This window comes from Bos javanicus, chromosome 1 (genome assembly GCF_032452875.1).
Source record: "Bos javanicus breed banteng chromosome 1, ARS-OSU_banteng_1.0, whole genome shotgun sequence".
Classification (NCBI taxonomy): Eukaryota; Metazoa; Chordata; class Mammalia; order Artiodactyla; family Bovidae; genus Bos; species Bos javanicus.
In genome coordinates this window covers 145,246,990-145,274,963 of record NC_083868.1, presented here as the reverse complement: position 1 = coordinate 145,274,963, position 27,974 = coordinate 145,246,990, and the positions used below count along the sequence as shown (strand labels likewise).

At 40.5% G+C, this 27,974-nt stretch overlaps 1 protein-coding gene across 17 annotated transcripts in view; it reads right to left on the bottom strand.

Moving 5' to 3' along the window:
• PCBP3 (poly(rC) binding protein 3) overlaps positions 1-27,247 on the bottom strand; it is a 230,473-nt gene extending 203,226 nt beyond the window's left edge. For 7 of the 17 annotated variants that reach the window (XM_061423734.1, XM_061423740.1, XM_061423719.1 and 4 more), the window contains exon 1: positions 27,081-27,216. The gene's annotated coding sequence lies outside the window, so the exon portion shown is untranslated. Of the gene's footprint in view, positions 1-27,080 lie in introns of all 17 variants that reach the window. The other 10 variants (XM_061423829.1, XM_061423849.1, XM_061423816.1 and 7 more) reach the window with 9 other exon arrangements.
• Positions 27,248-27,974: the final 727 nt, after the last annotated feature.

Sequence of the window (27,974 nt, the reverse complement as noted above, 5' to 3'; positions counted from 1 at the left end):
TTTTCAACAAATCATTATAAGACACAAAAAAACAAAAACAAGAGAATATGCCTATACACAGGGAATAGAGCAATCAACAGAAACTACCCCTGAGCAAGCCCTAATGCTGGATACATAAGACAAGGACTATATATGATCTATTTAAAAATGTTAAAGGAAACCAGGTATAAGGGACTTAAGGCAAGTATGACAATGATGTCTGATTAAGGAGAGACTACTAATAAAGACACAAAAATTACAAACAGGAATTATATAAAAATTCTGGAGCTGAAAAGTATAATAACTGAAAATGATATATTCATTAGAAGGATTCAATAGCATATTTGAGCAGGCAAGAAATAATTGGCAAACCTGAAGAGAAGTCAACTGAAATTTTCCAATCTAAGGAATGGAGGAATAAAAATGAAGAGAGGAGCTGAAGACAATCTCTCTCCCCTACTGCAAAACCCCAATGTAGTAGTCCCTTTGAACAAAGTCTTCCTCACACAAAAAAGAATCATCTCATGGACACTATCAACCACACCAACATGTGCATGATAAAAATCTTCAGAATGAGAGATGAGAAAGGGGTACAATGAATATTTGAAGAGATAATGGTGAAAAACATGCCATATTTGATTTAAATATAGCAAATCCAAGAAGTTCAATAAACTCTAAGGACAAACTCCAAGATAGCTACACCTACACAAATCATAATCAAACTATCAAAATACAAAGACAATCTGCAAAGCAGGAAGAGAAGCAACTTACCATGCAAAAGGTATCCTCAATAAAATAACAGCCCATTTCTCATCAGAAACCGTTCAGGCTAGAAAGTTGTGAGATGACAAATTCAAAATTATAAAATAAAAAGACTGCAAAACAAGAATTCTATTTCCAGTAAAATTATTCTTCAAAAGGAAATAAAAAATTAAGATGTTCTCAGATAACAAAATTGAAAGACTATGTCACTAGAAAACTTGCTCTATAAAAAATACTAAAAGGAGTCCTTCAGGCTAAAATGAAATGATATTCACTAGATAGTACTTCAAATTCAGATGAATAAATAAAGAATACCAGAAAAGGTAACTATAAAAGTAAAAAAGATAATATAAATGTAATCTTTGTTTATAACTTTTTCTCCTATCTGAAATAAAAGATAACTGCAAAAGGCAATAATTATATCTGTGCTGATCTTCACAGAATGTATAAAGATGTACTTTGTAAGACAATAACAGTATGAAGTGGAAGGGGAGAAATGGAAATATACTAAAGCAAAGTTTTTATATACTACTGAAATTAAATTGGTATTAATCCAAGCTAAATTGTTATAAACTATTATAGTAAGAAGCTCCAGGCAACCCCTAAGAATATCACTAGCAAAAAATAGTAAAGGAAATGACAAGGAAAATAAAAGAGAACACTAGAAAATATCTATTTAACACAAAAGAAGACAATACAGAAGACAGAATACAAAAAAAAAAAAAAAAAAGACAGACATTAAGAAAACAATTAACAAAATGGCAGGAATAAATATCACCTTCACTGCAGATGGTGACTACAGCCATGAAATTAAAAAATGCTTGCTCCTTGGAAGAAAAGTTATGACCAACCTAGGCAGTTTATTAAAAAGCAGATATGTTACTCTGCCAACAAAGGACCGCCTAGTCAAAGCTATGGTTTTTCCAGTAGTCATGTATGGATGTGAGAGTTGGACTATAAAGAAAACTGAGCACTGAAGAATTGATGCTTTTGAACTGTGATGTTGGAGAAGACTCTTGAGAGTCCCTTGGACTGCAAGGAGATCCAACCAGTCCATCCTAAAGGACATCAGTCCTGAATATTCATTGGAAGGACTGATGCTGAAGCTGAAATTCCAATACTTTGGTCATCAGATGCAAAGAACTGACTCATTGGAGAAGACCCTGATGCTGAGAAAGATTGAAGGTGGGAGGAGAAGGGGACGACAGAGAATGAGATGGTTGGATGGCATCACCAACTCAATGGACATGAGTATGAGTAAACTCCGGGAGTTGGTGATGGACAGGGAGGTCTGGTGTGCTACAGTCTATGGGGTTGCAAAGAGTCAGACACAACTGAGCGACTGAACTGAACTGAAATATCAAAACTGCACTAAATGCAAATACATTACACATCACAATTTAAAGGTAGAAATTGTGTTAATGGAATTTTTATGTATTATATGCAATATACAAGAGGCATTCTTAAATTCAAAGGGACAAACAGATTAAAAGTGAAAAGTCGAAAAAATATTTACTTTGTAAATAGTAGCCAAACAAGAACTGGAATGGCTTTACCAATATCAGACAAAATGGTCTTCAACACAAAAATTGTTATTAGAGACAAAGAAAGGATATTTTATATTGATAAAAGAGTCAATTCATTGATAAGAAATAACAATTATATACATATGTACCTAACAACTGATCCAGAGAATACATGAAACAAAATTAAAAGACATGAATGAGCGATTAGACAATTCAATAATAACAGTTAGAAACACCAATATTCCATTTTCAATACAGGATGGAACAAAGACAAGATCTGCAAGGAAACAGATTTCAAATACACTATAAAACAATTACATCTAATGGATATCTATAGAACAATCCATTCAAAAAATATATTATTTTATTGTTTAGTTATAAACAGAAATGTACTACATACACTTCTGGAGGCTGAAAATTCCAAGATCAAGGTGCCAGCACAGCTGCCTTCTGGTGAGGGCCTTCCTGGTTCATAGCCAGTGCCTTTGTGCCCATCCTCATAGGGTGGAAGAGTCTCTGGATCTCTCTGGAGCCTCTCTTAAAGGGCACTGACTGCATTTGTGAAGGTTCCAAGAGTGTGGCCTAAGCATCTCCCAAAACCTCACCTCCTAATACTACCATCTGAGTGATTTGAATTTCTATCATTCACCTTAATTTTCTATGTTATTTTTAATTGAAACTTGATTTAAAATATATTCATTTCAGATGTACAAATAGTGATTCATAACTTTTATAGATTATACTCCATTAAAGTTATTATAAAATATTGGCTCTCTTCCCTGTGTTACACAATATATCCTTGTAGTTTACATAGTTTATGCATAGCAGTTTATACCTCTTAATCCCCTTTTGCTTACTTTGTTTTTGTCTCCTTTGCTTTAGGAGACAGATCCAAAAAATAAATATTGTTGCATTTTATGTCAAAGGGTGTTCTGCCTATTTTTCTTCTAGAAGCTTCATGGTTTCAGGTCTTACATTTAGGTATTTCATTCACTTTGAGTTTATTTTTGTATATGGTATGAGAAAAATGTTGATTTCATTTTTTTACATGCAGCTCTCCAGTCTTCCCAATATCACTTATTGAAGAGACTATCCTTTCTTCATAATATATTCTTTCCTCCTTTGTCATGTATTAATTGACCACAAGTGCATGTGTTTATTTCTAGGCTTTGTAATCTATTCCATTGATTTATATGTCTGTTCCTGTGCCAGTTCCATACAGTTTTGTTTACTGTAGCTCTGTAATATGACTTGAAGTCAGGGAGAGTGATATATCCAGCTCTGTTCTTTTTTCCTCAAGCTTCTTTTGATAATTCCAAGTCTTCTGTGTTTCCATACAAATTTTAAAATTAGTTGTTCTTGCTCTGTGAAAAATTCCATGGGTATTTTGATAGTGATTCCACTGAATTTGTAGATTGTCTTGTGCAGTATGGTCATACTCTACCAATTTTAATTCCTCCTATCCATGAACACAGTATATCTCTCCATCTGTCTATCATCTTCAATTTCTTTCATCAGTGTGTTATAATTTTCTGAGTATAGGTTTTTACCTCCTTAATTAGATTTATTTTTAGGTGTTTTATTCTTTTTGATGACACTGCAAATGGGGTTATTTCCTTAATTTCTCTGATAGTTCATTGTAGTGCATAGAAATGCAACACACTCTTCTGTTGTTGTTCAGTCACTAAGTTGTGTCCAACTCTTTTTGACCCCATGAACTGCAGCATGCCAGGTTCCTCTGTCCATCACTATCTCCCTGAGTTTGCTCAAAATCATATCCAATGAGTCAGTGATGCCATCCAGCCATCTCATCCTCTGTCACTCCCTTCTCCCTCTTGCCCTCAATTTTTCCCAGCATCAGTGAGACAGCTTTTCACAGCACGTGGCCAAAGTACTAGACCTTCAGCTTCAGCATCTGTGCTTTCAATGAATATTCACGGTTGATTTCCTTTAGAATTGACTGATTCGATCTCCTTGCTATTCAAGGGACTCTCAAGAGTCTTCTCCAGCAACACAATTCAAAAGCATCCATTCTCCATATACTACACAAATCTTTTTTTGTGTGTTTCGGTTGTGTTTTACCTTTCTTGAAATAATAACATAAAACAGGCTGACAATGTTCCTTTTTTTCTTCTAACTTCAATACTAAAATGGCTACACAAAAATTCACCAATTTTAATGTTTTTTTAATGTATGCTGATATCTCAGCTGTCACAATACAATCTAACAAAATTCTTTCGAATGAAATTAAAGACAACTAAGAACTAGTAGAGCCATCTTACAGAAGAAAAGGCACAAAACTGGCCAACTCAACATTATTTTTATTCTTAAATTTGTTAATAGGGTGTATCACACTGTTTAAACTGTAGATGTTAAACTATACTTGCTTCCCTGGCATAAATCCCTCTCAATCACAGCATATCATCCTTTTAATATATTGTTGGATTCATTTTGCTAATATTATGATGAGGATTTTTGCATCTATGTTCATCAGTGATATTGGACTATGACTTTCTTTTTTCTGCATGATATCTCTCTCTGGTTTTTAAAATCAGGGTAATGCTGGCTTCATCCAGTGAGTCTGGAAGCATTCCTTCCTCTGATTTTTTTTAATAGTTTGAGAATGATAGGTGTTAACTCTTCTCTAAATGTTTGATAGAATTTACCTGCAAAGCCATATGGCCCTAGAATTTTGTTTGCTGGGAATTTTTAAATTACTAATTCAATTTCATTAGTGGTAATTAGTTTCTACATATTTTCTGTTTCTCTCTGGTTCATTCTTGGGAGATTATACATTTCTAGAGATTTTTCCATTTCTTCTACATTATGCATTTTATTAGCATATAGTTTTTTTAAAGTAATCCCTTATAATTCTTTGTTATTTCTGTGATATCAGTTGTAACCTCTTTTTTGCTTCTGGTTTTATTTCAACCTTCTCTTTTTATTCTTGATGAGTCTGGTTAAAAGTTTATCTTTTCTTTATCTTGTCAAAGAACCAGCTCTTAATTTCATGGATTTTTTTCTATTATTTTTTAAGCCTCTGTTAAATTCATTTCTGCTCTGATTTTTAATGATTGCTTTCCTTCTATTTTGTATTTTATTAGTTATTTCTAGTTCCTTTAGGTGTAAGTTAGTTTGCTTATTTGAGAATTTTCATGTTTCCTGAGGTAGACCTGTACTGCTATATACTTCCCTCTAAGAATTGCTTTGGATGCATCCCATAGATCTTGGATCATTATGTTTTCATTTTCACTTGTCTCCATGTATTTCCCAACTTCTACCTTGACTTCGTAAGTGATTCATTATTTCAGTTCAGTTCAGTTCAGTTGCTCAGTCACGTCCAACTCTTTGCGACCCCATGAATCGCAGCACGCCAGGCCTCCCTGTCCATCACCAACTCCCGGAGTTCACCCAAACCCATGTCCATCGAGTCGGTGATGCCATCAACCATCTCATCCTCCGTCGTCCCCTTCTCCTCCTGCCCTCAATCTTTCCCAGCATCAGGGTCTTTTCCAATGAGTCAGCTCTTCACATCAGGTGGCCAAAGTACTGGAGTTTCAGCTTCAACATCAGTCCTTCCAATGAACACCCAGGGCTGATGCCCTTTAGGATGGACTGGTTGGATCTCCTTGCAGTCCAAGGGACTCTCAAGAGTCTTCTCCAACACCACAGTTCAAAAGCATCAATTCTTTGGTGCTCAACCTTCTTTATAGTCCAACTCTCACATCCATACATGACTACTGGAAAAACCATAGCCTTGACTAGATGGACCTTTGTTGGCAAAGTAATGTCTCTGCTTTTTAATATGCTGTCTAGGTTGGTCATAACTTTCCTTCCAAGGAGTAAGTGTCCTTTAATTTCAGGGCTGCAGTCACCATCTGCAGTAATTTTGGAGCCCAAGAAAATAAAGTCTGACACTGTTTCCACTGTTTCCCCATCTATTTGCCATGAAGTGATGGGACCAGATGCCATGATCTTAGTTTTCTGAATGTTGAGTTTTAAGGCAATTTTTTTGCTCTCCTCTTTCACTTTCATCAAGAGGCTCTTTAGTTCTTCTTCACTTTCTGCCATTAGGGTGGTGTCATCTGCATATCTGAGGTTATTGATATTTCTCCCGGCAATCTTGATTCCAGCTTGTGCTTCTTCCAGCCCAGCATTTCTCACGATGTACTCTGCATATAAGCAGGGTGACAATATACAGCCTTGACATACTCCTTTTCCTATTTGGAACCAGTCTGTTGTTCCATGTCCAGTTCTAACTGTTGCTTCCTGACCTGCATACAGGTTTCTCAAGAGGCAGATTAGGTGGTCTGGTATGCCCATCTCTTTCAGAATTTTCCACAGTTTATTGTGATTCACACAGTCAAAGGCTTTGGCATAGTTATTAAAGCAGAAATAGATGTTTTTCTGGAACTGTCTTGCTTTTTCCATGATCCAGTGGATGTTGGCAATTTGATCTCTGGTTCCTCTGCCTTTTCTAAAACCAGCTTGAACATCTGGACGCTCATGGTTCACGTATTGCTGAAGCCTGGCTTGGAGAATTTTAAGCATTACTTTAGTAGTGTGTGAGATGAGTGCAATTGTGCAGTAGTTTGAGCACTCTTTGACATTGCCTTTCTTTGGGATTGGAATGAAAACTGACTTTTTTCAGTCCTGTGGCCACTGCTGAGTTTTCCTAGTAGCCTATTGTTTAACCTCCACATGTTTATGTTTTTTTTGAAGCTTTTTGCCTTGTAGTTGATTTCTACTCTCATAGCTTTGTGATGGAAAAACATGCTTGATATGATTTCAGCTTTCTTAAACTTAATGAAACTTGTATTATGGCCTAGAATGTAATCTATCCTGGAGAATGTTCCATGTGCACTTGAAAAGAATATGTATTCTGCTAGGTGGATTGTTCTATGCATATATATTTATTAATTCCATTTAATCTAATGTCATTTAAGGCCTGTGTTTGTTTAGTAATTTTCTATCTGGACAATCTATCCATTGACGCAAATGGGGTGTTGAAGTCCACTGCTATTATTGTGTTACTGTTAATTTCTCCCTTTATGTCTCTCAGTATTTGCTTTATGTGTTTAGGTGCTCCTATTTTGGGTACATATATATTTATAATTGCTATACCTTCTTCTTGGATTGATCCCTTGGTTATCACATAATATCCTTCTTTGTCTCTTGTTACAGACTTTGTTTTAAAGTCCAATTTTTGTCTGATATAAATATTGCTACCCCAGCTTCCTTCTCATTTCCATTTCCATGGAATAGCTTTTACCATCCCCTCATTTTCAGTCTGTCTCTCTTTAGATCTGAAATGAGTCTCTCATAAGCAGCCTATGGATGGGTCTTGTTTCTATATCCATTCAGCCACCCTAAGTCTTCTGATTAGAGCATTCAGATTACTTACACACAAAGTAACTATTGATAGGTATGTCCTTATTGCCATTTTGTTAGTTGCTCCGAGGTTGTTTTTCTAGTTCCTTTTTCTTCCTTTCTTTTTTTGCTCTCTTTCCTTGTGATTTGGTGAATATCTTCAGTGCTACCTTTGGATTCCTTTCTTTTTATGGATTATAAATTTATTAAAGATAATAATAGGTAATAGATAATTATAGATTATTATTTATTATAGATTTTTGTTTGTGGTTACTAGGAAGTTTATATTTACCTATACATATATGACTATTTTAAGTGACTTATCTCTTAAGTTCAAACATATTTTAACAACCTTGTAATTTTACTCCTCTCCCTCTATGCTTTCTGGATTTGATATAATATTTTACATCTTTTTGTTTTGTGTATCCCTTAAGTATTAATACTTATTTCATATATAGACTATTTTACTACTTTTGTCTTTTAATCTTCCTACCAGTTTTGTACATGGTTGATTTACTACCTTTACTGTACTTTTGCCATTGCCAATGAGATTTTTCCTTTTGTAATTTTCGTGTTTCTAGTTGTGGACTTTTCTTTTTCACTTAAAGAAGTCCTTTTAACATTTCTTGTTAAGCTGGTTTGAACTTGTTAACATGGGGATGAACTCTGAGATTTTGCTTGTCTGTAACTCTTTTTTTAATCTCTCCGTGAAAATGAATGAAAGCCTTGTTAGGAAAAGTACTCTTAGTTGTAGGTTTTTCCCTTCCCCACTCCCTTCTGGCCTTAAGTTTCTACTGAAAAGTCAGTTGACAGACATATGGGCATTCCCTTGTACTTAACTTGTCACTTTTCGCTTGTTTCTTTTAATATTCTCTCTTTATCTTTAATTTCTGCCAATTACAATGTGTCTTGGTGTTATCCTTGCTTGGCTGATCCTGCTTGGGACTCTCTTTGTTTCCTGGACCTGGATGCCTGGATATCTGTTCTTTTTTTTCCCAAGTCAAGGAACTTTTAAGCTATTTTGTCTCTAAGTATGTTCTCTGCCTCTTTCTCTCTTCTCCTTCAGGGACTCCAAAAATGAGAATGTTACTATGTTTGATGCTGTCCCAGAAGTCTCTTAAACTGTCCTCACTTCTTTTTATTCTTTTTTCCATTCAGCTTCAGTGATTTTAAATACTGTCTTCCAGGTTGCTCATCTATTCCTTTACGTCATTTAATCAACTGTTGATTCCTTCTAGTGTATTTTTAATTTCTGTTATTGTAGTCCTCATCTCTGTTTGGTTGTTCTTTATATTTTCTAACTCTTTGCTAGAAACTTCTAACTTCTTACTCTGTTCATCCATTCTTCTCCCAAGTTCTTTGATTATCTTTATGATCATTATTTGAACTCTTTATTGGGTAGACTGCCTATCTCCACTTCACTTAGTTCTCCTTCTAGGGCTTTATCTTGCTCCTTCATTTGTAACATGTTCCTCTGTCTCCTCATTCTGCCTAATTCACTGTTTTTACATTTCCCAGCCTTGGAGATGTTGCCTTTTTAAGGAGACGTCCTATGAGTCACAGAAGAAGACTCACTTTTGGTTACCGGAGCTATATGATCTATGTTTGCCCCCTACGTGCATTATATGGTCCTTCTGTTGTGGTGGATTGACTATTATGAGTGGTCTAGTAGGCATGGTGACCCCCACAGTAGTTGGTTCCAGGCCCTGCCTAATACAGAGGCTGCCAGTCACTGGTTGGTGGGGCCAGGTCACAAGGTAGCTGGCTGCAGATATCTGGGGGTTCCTAGGGCTAGTGCTGGCTCACTGGTGGACAGGGCTAGGTTCTGGGGTGTGTCTTCCAAGGCAGGTGTTCCTAGATCTAGTGCCCATCTGCTGATGGGTAAGATAAGAATCCAGAAGTTCCTGGGACTGGTGCCTGACCACTGGTGGATGAAGCCAGGTCCTGAGGCTAGTGCTGGCCTACTGACAGATAGTTCTGGGTCCTAGGATTTAGCTGCATGACCCAGGGGTCCCAGGGCAGTTTTGGGCCACTAGTTGGTGGGGTCAGTTCCTGACGCTGCTGGCTGCAGAGTACACAGTATCCTGAAGTTTGTGTAGGCCCTCTGGTGCCTAGGGCCAGATCCTAGGGCAAGTGGCTGAGGGCCTAAAGTGTCTGAAGTGGATTCCGGTGTGGGCAGTGGCCCAGTGGGTCCCAAGGCTGGTGCCAGCCTATTTGTGGGAGGGCTGAACCCTGCCATGGCAGTTGCAGGGCTGTGGTACTCCTGATGCTAGTGTCTGCCCGCTGATGGGTGGGGCTGGGGCCCAGGGTTTTCTGGAGGTGGTACCTGCTGACTGGTAGGCAGAGCTGTGTCCCAAGTTCTCTGGTTACAGGCCAGAGTCTAGTGCCTGTGCACTAGTGTGCCAGGCTGGGTCCTGGTCCTCTGGTGGACATATCCAGGGGTGACTGTGGGCTCAAGGGGTCTTAAGGCAGTCTGCTACAATAGGGATAAGGCTACGTCCTCATCCAGCTATTTGCTTGACCTGAGGTATCTCCTGGTATCTAGAGGCTGGTGGGCATAGGCAGAGCTGGGCTCCAAGGCTAATAAACTAGAGAAAGAATTCCAAAATGGTACTTTCCAGCACCAGTGTCTATGTGATAGAAGCTCCCCAAAATGGCTGTCCCCCTGTCTATGTCTCCAGGATGAGCTCCAGTTGCCTCCTGCCTCTCTGGGAGGCTCTCCAAAATCAGTTGGTGGGCTTGACCCAGGCTCCTCTCAAATTAGTGCTTCTGTCCTGGGTCCCAGATCATATGAGATTTTGTGTACACATTTTAAGAGCAGAGTGTCTATTTCCTACAGCCCTCAGGCTCTCCCAAAAGTTAGCTCCCTGACCTTCAAAAAGCCAAACATTCTACAGGCTTATTTTCCTGATATAGGACCCCCAGGATGGAGAGCCCCACATGGCATTTGGACCTCTCATGCCTTGGAGAAAACCTCTGAAATTATTATTATTCTCCCATTTATGGGTCACCCATCCAGGGGTCAGAGAAGGCAATGGCACCGTACTCCAATACTCCTGCCTGGAAAATCCCATGGACGGAGGAGCCTGGTAGGCTGCAGTCGATGGGATCGCTATGAGTCAGATACTACTGAGCGACTTCACTTTCACTTTTCACTTTCCTGCATTGGAGAAGGAAATGGCAACCCACTCCAGTGTTCTTGCCTGGAGAATCCCAGGGACGGGGGAGCCTGGTGGGCTGCCGTCTATGGGGTCACACAGAGTCGGACACGACTGAAGTGACTTAGCAGCAGCAACATCCAGGGGTATGGGTCTTGACTATAATGCAACGCTATCCCTCCTATCCATCTAATTTCTTCTCTATATCTTTAGTAGTAGAAGATCTGTTCCAGTAGATTCCAGTCTTTCTCATAAATAGTTGCTCTGTAAGTAGTCGTAATTTTGGCGTGCCCATAAGGATGTGAGCTCAGGGTCTTCCTACTCCACCATCTTGGCTAAGTTTTCAAAACAAGTTATTTTAAAGTACACATGGAACATTCTCCAGGAGAGACTAAATGTTACACTCAAAAAACAAATGTCAAAAGTCATTTAAAGGAAACAAATGTCATTTAAAGGAAAGAAATCAAAGTATGTTTTTTGATGGCAAGGGAAAGAAATTCAGACATCAAGAACACAGATATAAACATTCACAATTTTGTAATAATTAAACAACACATTCCTAAAGAAACATGGAATCAAAGAAGAAAGCACAGAGAAAATTAGAAAATACTTTGAGATGACTGAAAATGAAATCACAACATACTAAAACATTGATAGGCAGCAATTTATCTCATCACTGATGAGACAAATCTATAGCTGTGAATACCTATATTATAAAAGAATATCTCAAATCAATAACTTAACCATCCATCCACCTTAAGAAATTAGAAAAGAACAAACTAAATACAAAGTAAGCGGAAGAAAGGAAAACACAAGTATTAGCACAAAAATAAATGAATTAAGAAATAGAAAATAGAGAACAAAAAACAATGAAACCAGAAGTTGATTCTATGAAAAGATCCAAAAAAACTTTATCCATATCCATATCTACAAGAAAAAGAGAAGGAACACTTAAATTACTAAAATCAAAAATGAAATTAAGAACTTTACAGAAATAAAAAGGATCATCAAGAAATACAATGAGCAATTGTTTGCCTAGATAACCTAGGTGTAATGCCTGAATTCCTAGAAAGACAAAAATTACCAAAATTGATTCAACAAGAAATAAAAAATCTGAATAGACCTAAGACAGGTAAAGACTTTGATTTAGTAACTGAAAAACTTCTCATAAGGAAAAGTCCAGGACCAACTGCTGAAGAATTGATCCTTTTGAACTAAGGTTCTGGAGAAGACTCTTGAAGAGTCCCTTGGACAGCAAGGAAATCAAGCCAGTCAGTCCTAAAGGAAATCAAACCTGAATATTCATTGGAAGGACTGATACTGAAGCTCCAATACTTTGGTCACCTGATGCAAAGAGTTGAGTCATTGGAAAAGACCCTGATGCTGGGAAAGACTGAGGGCAGGAGAAGGGGATAACAAAGGATGAGATAGCTGACTCAATGGACATGAGTTTGAGCAAACTCCAGGAGGAAGATAGTGAAGGACAGGGAAGCCTGGCATGCTGCAGTCCATGGGATCGAAAAGAGTTGGACATGAGTTAGCAACTGAACAATAACAAATTGACTTCACTAGTGAATTCTGCTAAATATTTAAAGAATTAGCATCAATCCTTCACAGACTCTTCCAAAAAGTACAAAAGGACACTTCCCAATTCATTCTAAGAGACCAATATAATCCCGATATCAAAACCAAAGATATCACCAAGAAAAAAGAAAACTATGGACCAATATGCCTAATGAATACATATGCAGAAATCCTCAATAGAACACTAACAATCTAAATCTAGCAACATATAACAGGATTATTCACCATGACTAACCGGAATTTACCTAAGGAATGCAGGGTTCCTTCAACATGTGAACATCGGTCAATGTAATGCACATTAAGAGGGACAAAACCACATGATCATCTCAATAGATTAGAGGAAGCATCTGACAATAATAATCTTTTATGATTAAAAAAAACGAAATAAAACTAAATGGAAACTTCCTCAACCTAAAAAAGGGCATTTACAAAAATCCGAAGCTAACAATATAATTAGTGGTGAAAGGCTGAAAGCTCTCCACCTAAGATCAGGAAGACAAGGGTGTCCACTTCTGCTAAGACAATTCAACATTATACTAGGAGTTATAACTAGGGCAATCACACAAGAAATAAAAATACAGGGCCTTTCCTGGTGGTCCAGTAGCTAAGCTCCCAGTGCAGGGGGCCCGGGTTCGATTCCTGGTCAGGGAACAAGATTCCACATGCCACAACTAAGAGCTGATATGACACAACCAAAGATCACACATGCTGCAACAAAGATGGATGTCCCCAGATACCTATGACTAAGACCTAGTGTGGCCAAATAAATCAACTACAGGGCATCCAGATTAGAAAGGAAGGCATAAAAGTAACTATATACACACAGAAAACGTTCAGAATCCACTAAAAAAAAACTATTACAGCTAATAAATTCCATGCTCGTGGATTAGAAGACTTACTACAGTCAAAATAGCAGTATTCCCAGATTGATCTACAAATTCAATGCAATCCCTACCAAAATTCCAGCTGCCTTTTATGCAAAAATTGACAAGCTAATCCTAAAAATCATGGAAATGCAAGGGATCAGGAATAACCAAAACAATCTTAAATAAGAACAACAAAGTTGGAGGACTCACACTTCCCAATTTCAAAACTTACCACAAAGTTCCAGTAATCGTGACTCTGCGGTTTTGGCATAAAGATAGATATACAGATGGATGGACTCAGATTGAGAGTCCAGAAATAAACCCATGTTCTATGGTCAACTGATTTTCAACAAAGCTGTTAAAAGACCATTCACTGAGGAAATAGTCTTTTCAAAAAATGGTGCTCAGACAACTGGATAGACAGATACAGACGCTACTCCCTCACACCATACATAAAAATTAACTCAAAATGTATCAAAAGCCTGAATTTAAGAGCTAAAACTTTAGAATAAAACACAGGTGTGATTCTTTGTAATCTGGGATTAGGCAATGCTGTCTTAAATACAACACCTAAAGCACAAGCAACAAAAGAAAAAATAGATAAATTAGTCTTCATGAAAATGTGCATCAAAGGACACTATCATGAAAGTGAAAAGGCAACTCACAAGATTTGGAAATACTTACAAATCATATATCTGATAAGGAATTGGTAAACAATAAAGAATTTTTGTGCTAGTGCTAAGTCACTTCAGTTATGTCCAACTCTGTGCAACCCTATGGACTATGGCCCACCAGGCTCCTCTGTCCATGGGATTCTCCAGACAAGAATATTAGAGTAGGTTGCCATGCCCTCCCCCAGAGATTGAACCCACATCTCTTATATCTTCTGCACTGGCAGGCAGGTTCTTTACAGCCCAGCAATAAAAAGACAATCCAACTTTAAAATGGCCAAAGGATCTAAACAGGAATTTCTCCAAAGATATACAAATGGCTGCTGCTCCTGCTGCTGCTGCTGCTGCTAAGTCGCTTCAGTTGTGTCCGACTTTGTGCGACCCCATAGATGGCAGCCCACCAGGCTCCGCCATCCCTGGGATTCTCCAGGCAAGAACACTGGAGTGGGTTGCCATTTCCTTCTCCAATGCATGAAAGTGAAAAGTGAATGTGAAGTCACTCAATCATGTCTGACTCTTCACGACCCCATGGACTGCAGCCCATCAGGCTCCTCCGTCCATGGGATTTGCCAGGCAAGAGTACTGGAGTGGGGTGCCATTGCCTTCTCCCATACAAATGGCTATGAGCACACAAAAAAGTGCTCAAAAGCATCAACTATTAGGGAAATACTAATCAATACCACAGTTAGACACCACTTCACACCCACTAGGATGGCAACAATCAAAAAATTGAAAATAACAAGTATTGAGAAGATGTGGAAAAACGAACACTTATGCATGGCTGGTAGGATAAAATGGTATAGCGTCTTTGGAAAATAATCTGGCAGTTACTCAAAAAGTTAGAGTTATTATCTGACCCAGCAATTTCACTCTTAAGTATATAGTCAAAAGAAATGAAAACATGTTCTCATACAAAAATTTGTACATAAAAAAATTTGCACATGACTGTTGACAGCACATTATTCATAATAGACAAAAAAATGCAAAAAAGTCAAATGTCTGCCTACTGATGAATGGATAAGCAAAATGCAATCTATCCATACATACTAATCAGCCATGCTACAGTGGATCATGGAAGGACCTTGACATTATTCTAGTAAATGAAAGCAGCTAGATACCAGAGGTCACATATTTATAACTCCACCCATATGAAAAGTACATATTAAGCAAAATCTTATAGACAGAAAGTAGAGTAATGGTTGCCAAGTTCTGGGGAAAGGGAGGAATGGGGAGTGACTGTTAAGAGGTATGAGGGTTTTTTTTTAAATTGATAAAAATGCTCTGAAATTAGGTATTGATGAAAGTTGTACAACTTTGTAAATACCAAAAACCACTGAATCTAAACTTTAAAAAGGTGAATTTTACACATGTAAAATATACCCCCCAAAATTTTAAGTAAAGGAATTTTTTAAATAATAAAAGTGAAATCTAAGTACTTTTAGAAAAATCAGGAGTGTCTACTATCAGTTGATAAGCAAAAAGTGGAATTTCTAAAGAAGGCTCTTTAGGCAGAAGGGAAATGACCCCAAAATAAAGGTCAGAAATGTAAGAGAGCAATGAAAAGCAAAGAACAGATAAGTGAAAGAGAAAGTCGTTCCGTTGTGTCCAGCTCTTTTCGACCCCATGGACTGTATAGTATAGCAGGCCAGACTACTGGAGTGGCTAGACTTTCCCTTCTCCAGGGGAGACAGGGATTGAACCCATCCCACATTGCAGGCGGATTCTTTACCATCTGAGCCAGAAGGGAAGCCCAAGAATACTGGCATGGGTAGCCTATCCCTTCTCCAGCAGATCTTCCCAACCCAGGAATTGAACCAGGGTCTCCTGCATCGCAGGCAGATTCTTTACCAACTAAGCTATCAGGATGAGTAAATCTAAATGAACATGGACAGTATGTTAAATATTAACACTGTTAATGTTACTTCATTGAGTTTAAAAAGAGCATATAGAATTAAAATATACAGTTACAAGCACACATAAATCTGGAGGGGAGAATGGAGTTTAAGTATTCTAAGAAACTGTGATCTCTGCATGGCCCAAGAGGAAGGTATAAATGAATTATCTGGATGAGTTAATAACACATTATCTAATTCACATGGTAACCACAAAAAGAAAATAGAATATATAACCTCCAATACACTAGAGAAAGTAGAAAAGCAGAATGATTTTTCAAAATCATAATACTAGTTTCAAATAACACAAGAGAGAAAAATAAACACCGAAAACATGGGACAAGAGTGACATATAATAGGCCTGTAGATTTAAACTCAAATAGATCGTAATTACATTCAATGTAAATGAGTTGAATGCTCCCATTAGAGGACAAAGATAATCAGATTGGATGAAAAAAATCTAACTGTATAACCTTTGCAAGAGATATATCTAAGGTATAAAAACATAGTAAGGCTGAAAGTAAAATGATAAAAAACAAAGATTTCATGCAAATATGAGCCTAAAGAAATCTGATATAGCCATAACAGTATTAGACACACTACAACAAAAAGGCAAAGATACATTACTAGAGATAAAGAGAACCACTCATAATAATTAAAGTCTGAATTCATCAGGAAAACATAACAATTTTAAATTTGCATTCTCCTAATAATATGGTTTCAAAGTATATAAATAAAAGTTGACATAACTACAAGAAGAAATAAGACAAATCCATAATCACAATGAAATTGTGTAATTATCTTAGTAACAGATATAACAACCAGACAAAAAGGCAGTCAGAAAACAGAAGACGTGAGTAATATGCTTATCGAGTTAGCTGAATAGAATATATAGAACACTGAACTGAACTCTTTTCAAGCACACAGGAACATTTGAGAAAACATATAGACCATATTCTACTATAAGGCACATCAGAAAATTTCAAAAGATTAAAATAAAGAGCATGATCCCTGGGCAATTCAATTGTGATAGAAAAGAATAAAATAAAATATGCAGATGTTTGGAAATTTTAAAATATTCTTCTAAATGACTTACAAATCAAAGAAAAATATCATAATGGAAATTATATTGTACTAGCTCAGGCTGCTATAACAAAATACCAGAGACTGGGGGCTTAGACATTTACTTCTCAGTTCTGGAGGCTGGGAAGTCTGAGATCAAGGTGCTGACATGGTCATGTTCTGGTGAAGGCCCACTACCTCACTTCCAGCTGGCCGCTTTCTTGTTGTGACTTCACATGGCAAGGAAAGAGAGAAGGGGGTCTCTGGTCTCTTCCTATAAGGCACTAATCCCTTCATAAGGACCTCACACTCTTTTAAACCTAATCACCTCCTGAAGGCCCCATCTCCCAGTACCATGAATCTGGGGTTTGAGCTTCAGCAGGGGAATTTGAGGGAAGAACAATTTAGTGCATAGCATTTACTAAACAATGATGAAAATACACCAAATCAAACTCTGTATGATGCAGCTGAAACATTTATAAGGAAACGTGCCACCTTAAATGCACATACTAGTAAAAGATAAAAGCTGCAAATGATAAAGTAACCATTCATCTCAAATTAGATGGTGAACAGCTATAGGAAAAGAAAATTACAGATCAATTTCATTCATAGACATGGACTCAAAAATTTCCCCTAAAACATTAGTAATCAGCATCTAATCGATAAATGATAATAGGCTAGTATGAACAAGTTTTGTTCATATTGTAGTCATCTGTGGGTGGTGGAATTAAAGAATTTTATTCTGCTTTTGATGCTAATCACTATTTCATAAAATTTATAAATAAGCACTCCTTATTTTATGAATCAGGAAGAAGTATTTTTGAATTAATAATTAATACTTTTCTGATCTTTCATCTTTTTGAAGTCAACTAGTTAATGAACGATGAGAAGAAAAGAACAAGAGCTCATTCAGAAGAGCCACTTCATCTGAGTAACCATTTCAACTATAAAACCTTGTTTTCAGTGTCTCTATTTGGTTGAAAACAAAGAAAGGGTGGATAGGAGTAGAAAAGGATTTGCAAAGATAGGGATGTGATAATAGCAATTCAAAGGCTTTTTGCCCAGACATTAAGGGAGCGATCTCATACACAAATGTGTCTATAAATAGAATACTGCACTTTAATGAATAATTTAAAAGCACTTTGCAAACAGGGTTAGGAAAACAGGAACCTAAATGCTGAAAAATCAATAGTTCTGTCCTATCCCCACGTGGTGAGTTACAGAAACAGATACTTGAGTTGTACACTTTTTAAAGAACACTGGAAGCTGTATGGTTAATATCAAAAAGTTTAAAAACTTCTACAAGTTTTGACATGAGAATTCTGCCTTTAGAAATCTCTTTCAGAAATAATCAAGGATACACACAATGAGTTTTGTATAGGATACTTATCAAAGAATTATTCATTAAGGTAAATATTATAAACGGCATCAATGCTCAGCTATATGAAAGTGGTTCAATAAATTGGGACACCCATTGGAATATTATGCAGTCATTCAAAATAATAATTTAGAAAAATATGATATGATGCAAAAAATGTTCACTATCTACAAAGAAGAAAGTTGTTCATAAAACATATTATGGAATGAATCCCACCTTGAGGAAATGCATATCATATATTATATAAAAGTAGAAAAAATTGGCTATCCTTACGTGGTAAGATTATAGATGATGTTGATTTTGTGCTTTATACTTTCTGCCTATTTCAATTCTTTTATAAATAGAAAAAGATTTTAATAATTTAAAAATTGATTATCCCCAATAGATTCAAACAACCTTCATCAGCCTAAACCCACTTCTAGTGAGGTCACTGGGAGGTCAGTACAAATCTGGTGCATTAGTCTTCTACAGCTGCATGACAAACTGTAGCAAGGCCACAGTCTGAACAGGCTTGACTGGGTCCTCTGCTTAGGGTCTCATAAGGCTGCAGTCATGATGTTGGCAAGATTATATTCTCATTTGCAGGCTTTACTGGGGAAGAATCTGCTTCCAAACTCACTCAGGTTGTGGGTGGAAGTTGCTTCCTTGCTGTAAGACTGAGGGTCCCTACTTCCCACTGGTTGTCTCTGGAGGTGGCCCTCAGCTCCTAAAGGCCACCTTGCAGTTCCTGCCATGTGGGCTTCTCCAACTTGGGCGCTTACTCAAGCCAGCAGAGAGACTCTCTAAATCAGTTTCCGGGCTTCCTGGTGGCTCAGTGGTAAAGAACCCACCTGCCAATGCAAGAGATGCAGATTCAATCCCCGGGTTGGGAAGATCCCCTGGAGAAGTCAATGGCAACCCACTCCAGTATTCATGCCTGAGAAATCCCATGAACAGAGGAGCCTGATGGGCTACAGTCCACGGGGTCACAAAGAGTAGGACGTGACTTAGTGATTAAGCAACAACAACAGCAAATCATTTTCTAGCAAGACAGAATCGCATAATGTAACATAATAATGGAATTTGTGTCCCATCACTTTTGCCTTATTCCATTAGTTAGAAGCAAGTCACAGGTCCCACCTCAATGGGGATGGGGGTATTAAACAAGGTGTGAATACTAGAAGGTGAGGACATGGTGAGCTCAACTTCATTCACGCAGTCTGTCCACTCTACCTAGCTTCCCACTGCAGAGCTCAGACAAAGGAGAGAAGCTTGCACTTGGATGTGAAGACTCTTCTGATCAACCAACCACTCATAAACACAACTGAATCCTGCCCTTTGCATCTCTGACGTAGGACAGTACTGTAAAAAGTAATGGGAATGTTCACAATGAGTCAGAGTTCATGTAGAGGATTTCAGCAGGTCCTGTGCCAGCCGTGAAGGATGATTAAGATTTTGATCAGGGGAAAGGAATGAGAATGAGAGATATTTCCTCTGCAATGAGGAGAGGTAGAGAAGCAGGAACTCCCAAGATGGGTTCTGGAGAAAGTGAGCAGGATAGTTTGTTCACAAGACATCTAACTGGCCCCTTGATAGACAACATACTTGGGAAAACTTGGAACAAGACCTCGAGAGGAACACAGTTTTAATTTTGGCTTATTTGGCAGCACAGACATCAATTAGCTTCCACAGGGTGGTTAAATATTACTAATATTTACCAGTCGCCAGTTGTTCTAAACTTCCAGAACATGGAAGACTCCACCTTCCTGCTCCATTTGAAACTAGGCATATCCAGAATGACTCTCTCCAGCCAAAAAAATGTGAACAGAATGGACCAGCTTCTAAAGTGATTAACTGCAAGTGTCTCCATGTTCTAAAAGGGTCCACATCTAGAACATTTAGGAAGCAGTTCTGCCAAACTTCCAAGGAACAAACATCTCTCCCTTTCAGAAATTACTGCAGAGATGATGAAGCATCATCTTGATACCAAAGCTGATTAAGAGCAATATAAGAAAAGATTATCAATCAATACTTCTTATGAAATATATACCAAAATCAAAAGTGAAAGATTACATACTTGGATCCAATAATAATTTTTAAATGTAGTGTATCATGACAAAGTAGAGTTGATCCCAAGAAACCAACGATGATTTAAAATTAAAAATATTAATGATGATTTAAAATATTAAAATATTTCACCTCAGAGTTCAAGGAAGAAAATATGTAAAATTATAAAATAGGTAAAGAAACCACCTGATAAAATTAAAAATCTATAAATGATTTTTAAAATATTTACCATCCTTACCCTAATAAAAGGAATCTAATCTACCAGTACACAACAAACTTCATATTTAACAGTTTGAAAACATTGCCTTTAAACTGAAAAATAATATTAGGATAGCCTTACCACAATTTCTATGCAACTTTGTTTAGTGGTCCAAACAAAGGGAATAAGACAAAAAAATAAAATAAAATAAAAGATTTAAGGACTAGGAAGGAAGAAATGAAATTATAACTATTTACATGGAGAAATTCAAAACAGATCCACACATTTGTGAGGTCTGGTATGTTTCAAAGACAGTACTGCAAATCACTGGGGAAAGAATGGTACTCAATAAACAGTACTGGCAGAAGGGAAAAAAAATCTAAAATCATATCTCTACCTCCTGCTTCATACAAAAATAAGTTCAAAGTAGAATATAAGGAGGAAATATTTTTTAAAAATCTTTAAGAGGAGCATATCTTATGACCATGAGGTAACAAACAATTTCTTAAATAAGACTTAATAACCACAAACAGTAAGAAAAAGATTGATAAATTTGACGACATTAAAATTAAACATCTGTTCATCAAAATAGCATTTTTAAAAGGATAAAAAATAGGACACAAATAGAATCCAAATATATAAAGAACTTCAAAAAAGCTATAAAAAGGATAACCCAGGCACAAAAACAGACAAGCAATATAAGAATACAATTTATAGACTTGAAAATTCAGGAAGCCAATAAATGGGTAAAAAAATCCTCAAATTCACTAGTAATCAAGGAAATAGAAATTAAAACAGTGAGATGTTTCATATCTACTCAACGACAACAATTAAACATTTGAATTACAAAGGATCAGCAAGGAAATGAAGAAACAAACCTTTGGGACATTGTTTGCAACAGCTTTACGGTTGGAACTGGGCCTACCCTATGATCCCACAATCCCCACAATATCATGCATAGGTAGATGTATACCTGATCCACTCTCCCCTGTGTTCCCAGCACAGGGAAAAGCGGACCAGTGGGACATGGCAACTAGCAGGGGTGGAGGCTGAGCAGGATGCTTAGAGGAAAACTTCAACTGGGATTCAAGCCAGCTAACGCAATGTCAGAAACCAGTCTTGCCAGGAAATGAAACTGGGGATCAGAACCCTGCTAACTTAGGGCAACCTCCTCCTAAATAGCAACTGGATCTGTTTATCTTCTACAGCCAAACTGACCAGGTTACTTCCTCTTTAAATTTCCCCAGCTGAAACTTTCTAGAGCAGAGTCCCAACTCAGTTTCTTGCAGCCGCTCTAAAAAATTTTCCATTGAATATAATGGTTTAACATAACACAAATTAATTACCTTACAGTGCAGGAGGTCAGAAGTCAGTCTACAGCCATACCACCCTAAACGGACCCAATCTCAGCTGATCTCGGAAGTTAAGCAGGGTCGGGCCTGCTTAGTGCTTGGATGGGAGGACGTCAGACACAGGTCTCAATGGGGTAGAATCAAAGTGTCAGCCCAGTTGTGTTCCTTTCTGGAAGCTTGACTGGAGAACCAATTTTCTTACCTTTTCCAGAGTCTGGAGGCTGTCTGTATTTCTTAGTTCACGATCCCTTTCATCTCCAAAACCAGCAGTGAAGGGTAGAGTCTTCCTCACTTTACAGCACTCTGACACTGACTTTTCTGCATCTCTCTTCCATATTTAATGACCCTTGTGACAACTTTAGACCCATTTGGACAATTCAGGATAATTTGTTTTAAAGTCAACTGATTAACACCCTTCATTCTAACTGCTACCTTAAATCCTCTTTGACACATAACATATTCACAGGTTCTGGAGCTCAGGATGCAAGCAGCTTTGGGAGGCCATTCTTCTGCACACTACACCTCTCCTCAACTTCCCCTCCCCCACAATACCTCTAGCAGAGTCCCAACCTTTTCACAACGTCCCCCATACCTCCAGCCTCAGCACCACCAAACTCCCTGTCCTCCAATGACAACAACTTTCTGGTCTTGTGTAATCAATGTATACCTATCTATGCCCAAATAATTACAACCCAAACTCCAGGGCTCAGCCCAGAAGTCAGCTCCTCTCTGAAGCCTTCTTTGATTCCCAATGTAAATGAATCACACACCAACCCAGCTTCCTGTGTACCCCAATTGCAGCACTGAGTGTGTCCCCTGTAATCATCTGTCTTCGTGTCCTGTCCTCAGTCCAAAGTGCTGAGTCCTTCAAAGAACTCTGTCTCATTTCCCTGTGGGTTCCCAGATCATAGCACAGCGCCTGGCAAACAGCAGCCCTCAGAGAGGATTTCTGAAATTTGGAGGAGGCAGAAGGAAGCTGCCTTCAGTCTCCCTCAACAAACCAGATGTCAAAGAGTAACCGGGGTTACATGTACAGCTGACAGGGCCAAAGAACTAGTTCAGATGTTCATAACAAAAAACACCTCAACAATCCACTGCTTTGTTTGATGCACAATTTACTATCATGTCGAAGAATCTCTGTACAAGTGACACTCATTATTTTTTACTGCTAACCTGTTCTAAACAGACAAAATTAGCCTCAAGATAAATAAAGAATTTATCTAAAATTACATACAAAGATGTACTCAAAACTCTAGACAAAAGAGTAGATATTGCTCCAATACAACAGGAATGCTTGGCAATTGCCCAACAGCCCCACCACATTCTCAGAGGGCTCCAGCCCCTCTTCAGGAAGACCGGGAAGCACCATGCCAGTGAGGCTGAAGGACGTTACAATCAACTCTGTTTGTTGTTGTTTTGTCACTAAGTCGTGTCTGACTCTTTTGTTACCCAGTGGACTGTAGCCCACCAGGCTCCTCTGTCCATGGGATTTTCCAGGCAAGAATACTGGAGTGGGTTGCCATTTCCTTCTCCAGGGGATCTTCTAGACCCAGGGACTGAGCCTGCATCTCCTGCATTACAGAAGGATTCTTTACCACTGAACCACGAGGGAAACCCCAACTCTGTTTAGGGAAAAGCAAAGTGCCTCTATGTACAAATATATATGTATATTTTAGTGAAGAGTACATTTTTAAAGAGGGTGTTAGTTAAGCAAACAGGGTCTCACTTAATTTCAATGGCTTGTTAGTTGATGTCCATATTGTAGGAGGAAAATTCTCACCTGGGGTGAAGGGGACTAACCAAAGCATAGGTTGAATCAGCACAATTATCAACATTTTAGAAAAAGAGATATTAATATGCCTTGAGTTTTTAAAAGGCATACTTCCATTCAGGTCCAATAGGATTCCTTTGTTCAACTCTTATTTAATAGTGTGAATCCTGAAATTCATTTTAAAACTCCAAAACCACACTCACACTGGAAAGGAAATTTGAGACCAAAAAAAGAGAAAAACCCAGAAATAAATGGGCATGTATTCAGCACCATGGACAGTGGGGCTGGGCGCTTTTAAGAGTCTCTGCAGCCAGAGCTGACAAGTAACACCAGCTGCTGCTGCAGCTGCTGCTAAGTCGCTTCAGTCGTGTCCAACTCTGTGAGACCCCATAGACGGCAGCCCACCAGGCTCCCCGTCCCTGGGATTCTCCAGGCAAGAACACTGGAGTGGGTTGCCATTTCCTTCTCCAATGCATGAAAGTGAAAAGTGAAAGTGAAGTCGCTCAGTCGTGTCTGACTCTTAGCGACCCCATGGACTGCAGCCCACCAGGCTCCTCCGTCCATGGGATTTTCCAGGCAAGAGTACTGGATTGAGGAGCCATTGTCTCCAGAGCCCTCCAGAAATGTACAGTATTCATTCTAATGTTTAACTTGGGATTGATTCCAATACACGAGCAGGTATTTTTCTTTGTTATGGCCTAAAAGACAGCCTTTTTTACCAAAGGGATACACAACTTTCATCTACCAAAATCTGCTTTGTGAAAAAGCCCTGAGATTTCTGTGAACATAGGAATAACTTTGCCATTGACTCATGACTACAGGTCCAGGAAGTGAAACTGCCGGAATAGAAACAGTGTCCAACCTTGAATGGCTAGATTGTTTCAAGGGGACTTGTGGGACTTCTGCAAATATAAACACTGCATGCTCTTTTAAACATGGAACAAAATAAATCCATATGGTGAAATTTTCTCATAAATACCCTTAAAATGTAATCATAAAACTGTGTATTTTCTCCAACTCTGAGTATTAATAAAGATATCTGGAAAAGTGATGTTGTAAAGTCCAACATTGCCACTAATTAACACCACCTGTGGCAATATCAGTCACAAAGCCCTGATTTCTACACAGGCTATCTAATCTTTTCAACTAAAAAACAAAACAAAAACTCCTTTTACCAGCAAACCTTTTTTCAAAACCTTATAATATTGAGTATTAGCTAAGAAAACACATGCTATGCTTAGTCACTCAGTTGTGTCTGACACAGACTGTAGCCCACCAGGCTCCTCTGTCCATGGGTATTCTCCAGGCAAGAATACTGGGGTGGGTTGCCATGCATGCTGCTGCTGCTGCTAAATCGCTTCAGTCGTGTCCGATTCTGTGCAACCCCATAGACGGCAGCCGACCAGGCTCCCCGTCCCTGGGATTCTCAAGGCAAGAACACTGGAGTGGGTTGCCATTTCCTTTTCCAATGCATGAAAGTGTAAAGTGAAAGTGAAGTTGCTTAGTTGTGTCTGACCCTCAGCGACCCCATGGACTGCAGCCTTCCAGGCTCCTCCTTCCATGGGATTTTCCAGGCAAGAGTACTGGAGTGGGGTCCCATTGCCTTCTCCGTGTCATGCATAAAGTTATATAAAACCTAACACACTTGTAATGAACTTGCACTGTGTAAATAACAGCATCTACAAACAAGAGAACATTAGTGCTCAAAAGGGACCAATGTCAGTCAGTGACTGCACTTGTATTTGAAGACCCCTTGATATCAGGTGGATCTCCAGGTCTGAACACACCACTCACAACTACTCCAATTCCCCTGATGTAAGGATCAATGAGATTGTTTCAGATTCTGCCAGCAACCCCTCCAGAGTATCACTGTTCTTCAAACAGTCTCTGGGCCAAAATGCACATCTCTGAGACATTTTATGATGATATGAGTTGTTCCTGCGCGTGAGAGGACTGGAAGTTAGTTTTCTTCAATAGGAAAGTACCTTTGCACACTTCCTTTGGTTCCCAATTCTAAAGACAAGTTCAAAGAACAGAAACGGGGCAACAGCTCACCCCTGACAGCAAATTAAATTCTGGAAGGATGAGGGCAACCTGTGCCAGAGGAATGGTGTGAATTGCATGGTCTGTTTATTACCCAGTCTAGTCTGTAAACGTCTCTCATCAAGGCCCTGCTGCCCTAGGATTCCTTTTGGTCAATTACACATCAGAAATCCTCATCACCCCAGAGTGCCCTTAGCCCACATGCAGAGCCAAAGAGACCCGAAAGTCCGTGTTGCCTCAAAAGAAGGTGGGGAAAGATAATCAACCTCAGGCACAAGGTTTAAGACCCGGCTTTTGTTAACTTTCAAATTTGTTATGCAAGTGCTTCGGAGTACTAAGTAAAAAGTAAAAGCGGAGAAACACATACACACACACTCTCAGTAAACAATACTTCCAGAGTGAAACATTTATGGGAACAATAAGAACACTTTTGGACCCACCCCAAAATAAAAGAAGGACATACAGCAACCAGAAGAGGGGGGCCGCACCGCCGCAGGTGCCCTGCTCCAGGCTCTGACTCGGGTCACGGAGGGAGGCAGACGCGAGTCGAGGCGGCAGATGCTGGGAGTGTGAGCGAAGGGACACAAAGGGCACCCGCGGATCCCCTCTCTCGGTCCCGGCGCCGCCCCGAGCTCCCCGCGCCCCTTCCCTCCCCTGGGCCCGCCGCCCCAAGCCCAGCGCCAACCATGCGCTTTCCCTCACATCTTTCCTCAGACAGACGCGACGAAACTTACACCGTTTTGAAATGTGAGCCTCCTGAAGTATGGAGCAGACCTGCGGCAGACACCGGCTGACAGGCCAGCCTGAACCCCGCGATCCTTGTTTACAACTTCTAATCGCGGAGGGCGGCCCAGGCGGGGTCCGCGCTTCGCCGAAGCCGCACTGTCACTTCACTCAGAAACCCTCCCGGCGCCCAGTTTCCGTCCGGATCGGCTATCCCGTGAGCTCGCAGCGCGGCCCCGGCGCCAACTTGAGGAGGGGGCGCTGCCGGGTCCTCCGGGACCGCCCCGCCCCGCCTTCGGCCCCGCCCCGCCCGGCCCGCGACCCCGCGGCAGCCCAACTTGGTCCGGGCCCCACGGGGGTCCGCCGCGCTCTCCACGGAGCTCGGTCTGGCGGATACCTGCGCCCCTTGCCCGGCCCGAACCCCGAACCCGGTCACGGGTTCCCGACCCCTGGTTCGACCTCGATCTCGGCTCGACCTCGACCCCAGTTAGGGGTCTGGGGCCCCGATTGGACCCACGATCCCCCGCGCCGATCCCGGCCAGGACTCCGACCCCCGACCCCCGATTCTTGTTCCCGATCCTTGGTTACGATCCCGGCTCGACCCTGGCCGGGACCCCTACCCTCGACCCCCGACCCCGGCCCCGGACTCCAGCCGATTCCCCACCCCCCGATCCCCGGCCCTGCCCGCTATCACTCACCTGTCCCGCGGCAGAGGGCGTGCCCGCGGGCCGGCCCACGGGAGGGCGGCCGGGGCGGGGCTGGGGGGTGAGGACTGAAGATCCCAGTGGTGCCTGAGCCTGAGGCGACCAAGCCTGAAGCGACTGAGGCGACTGAGGCGGCAGTAGCTGCTCCTGGCGCTTCTGGCGAGGCACTGCGCGCGGCGTGGGCCCGCCCCCTCTGAGCCGCTGACCAATCCTGAGCAGCGCGCCGCCGCTGGCCCCGCCCCGTCGAGGAGCAGGTCCTCGCGAAAGCGGGCCCCGCAGGCCAATCGAACAGCGGAACGGCGACGAGTACAGCCAATCGAAGCTCAGGAAGCTCCGCAGAAAGAAACCAATTAGCGTGGCCGGGGCAGGGCGGGGCCATGGGAGGTTCACTGTGGGGGCGGGGCCAGATCCGGGCGGAGCCCAATGCGGGGAGGGAGACGTCAATGGAAAGGGGCGGGGCCTCGAGCTGGCAGGTCCACCCACCGGGGCGGTGTCAAGGGAGAGGCAAGGGGGCGGGTCCACAGATTCTGTAGGGTGGGGAGGGCCCTAGAACCGGGCGAGGAGGAGGGGTGTTGTGCAAGGTAGGATGAGACCATCAATGGGGAGGAGGCGGACTACTGGGGGGGGCGTGGCCTGGGGCGGGTCCCGGGACCGTGGAAGTAGGAGCAGGGGGAGGAGTGTACCGGTGGGGGCGGAGGGAAAGGGCGGGTGTCTGCAGGGGCAGGGGCGGGTCTGGACGGTCTGAGATGCCTGACCCCTGCACCCGCCAGGTGCGCGCCTGACCTCGCTCCGCCCCGGGAGCAGGGTCCAGCGTCGGTCGCGAAAGCGGGACTGCGCCCCGCCATCCCCCCGCCTGACACGAGTCAGACCCCCACCTGTCCCGGTCCC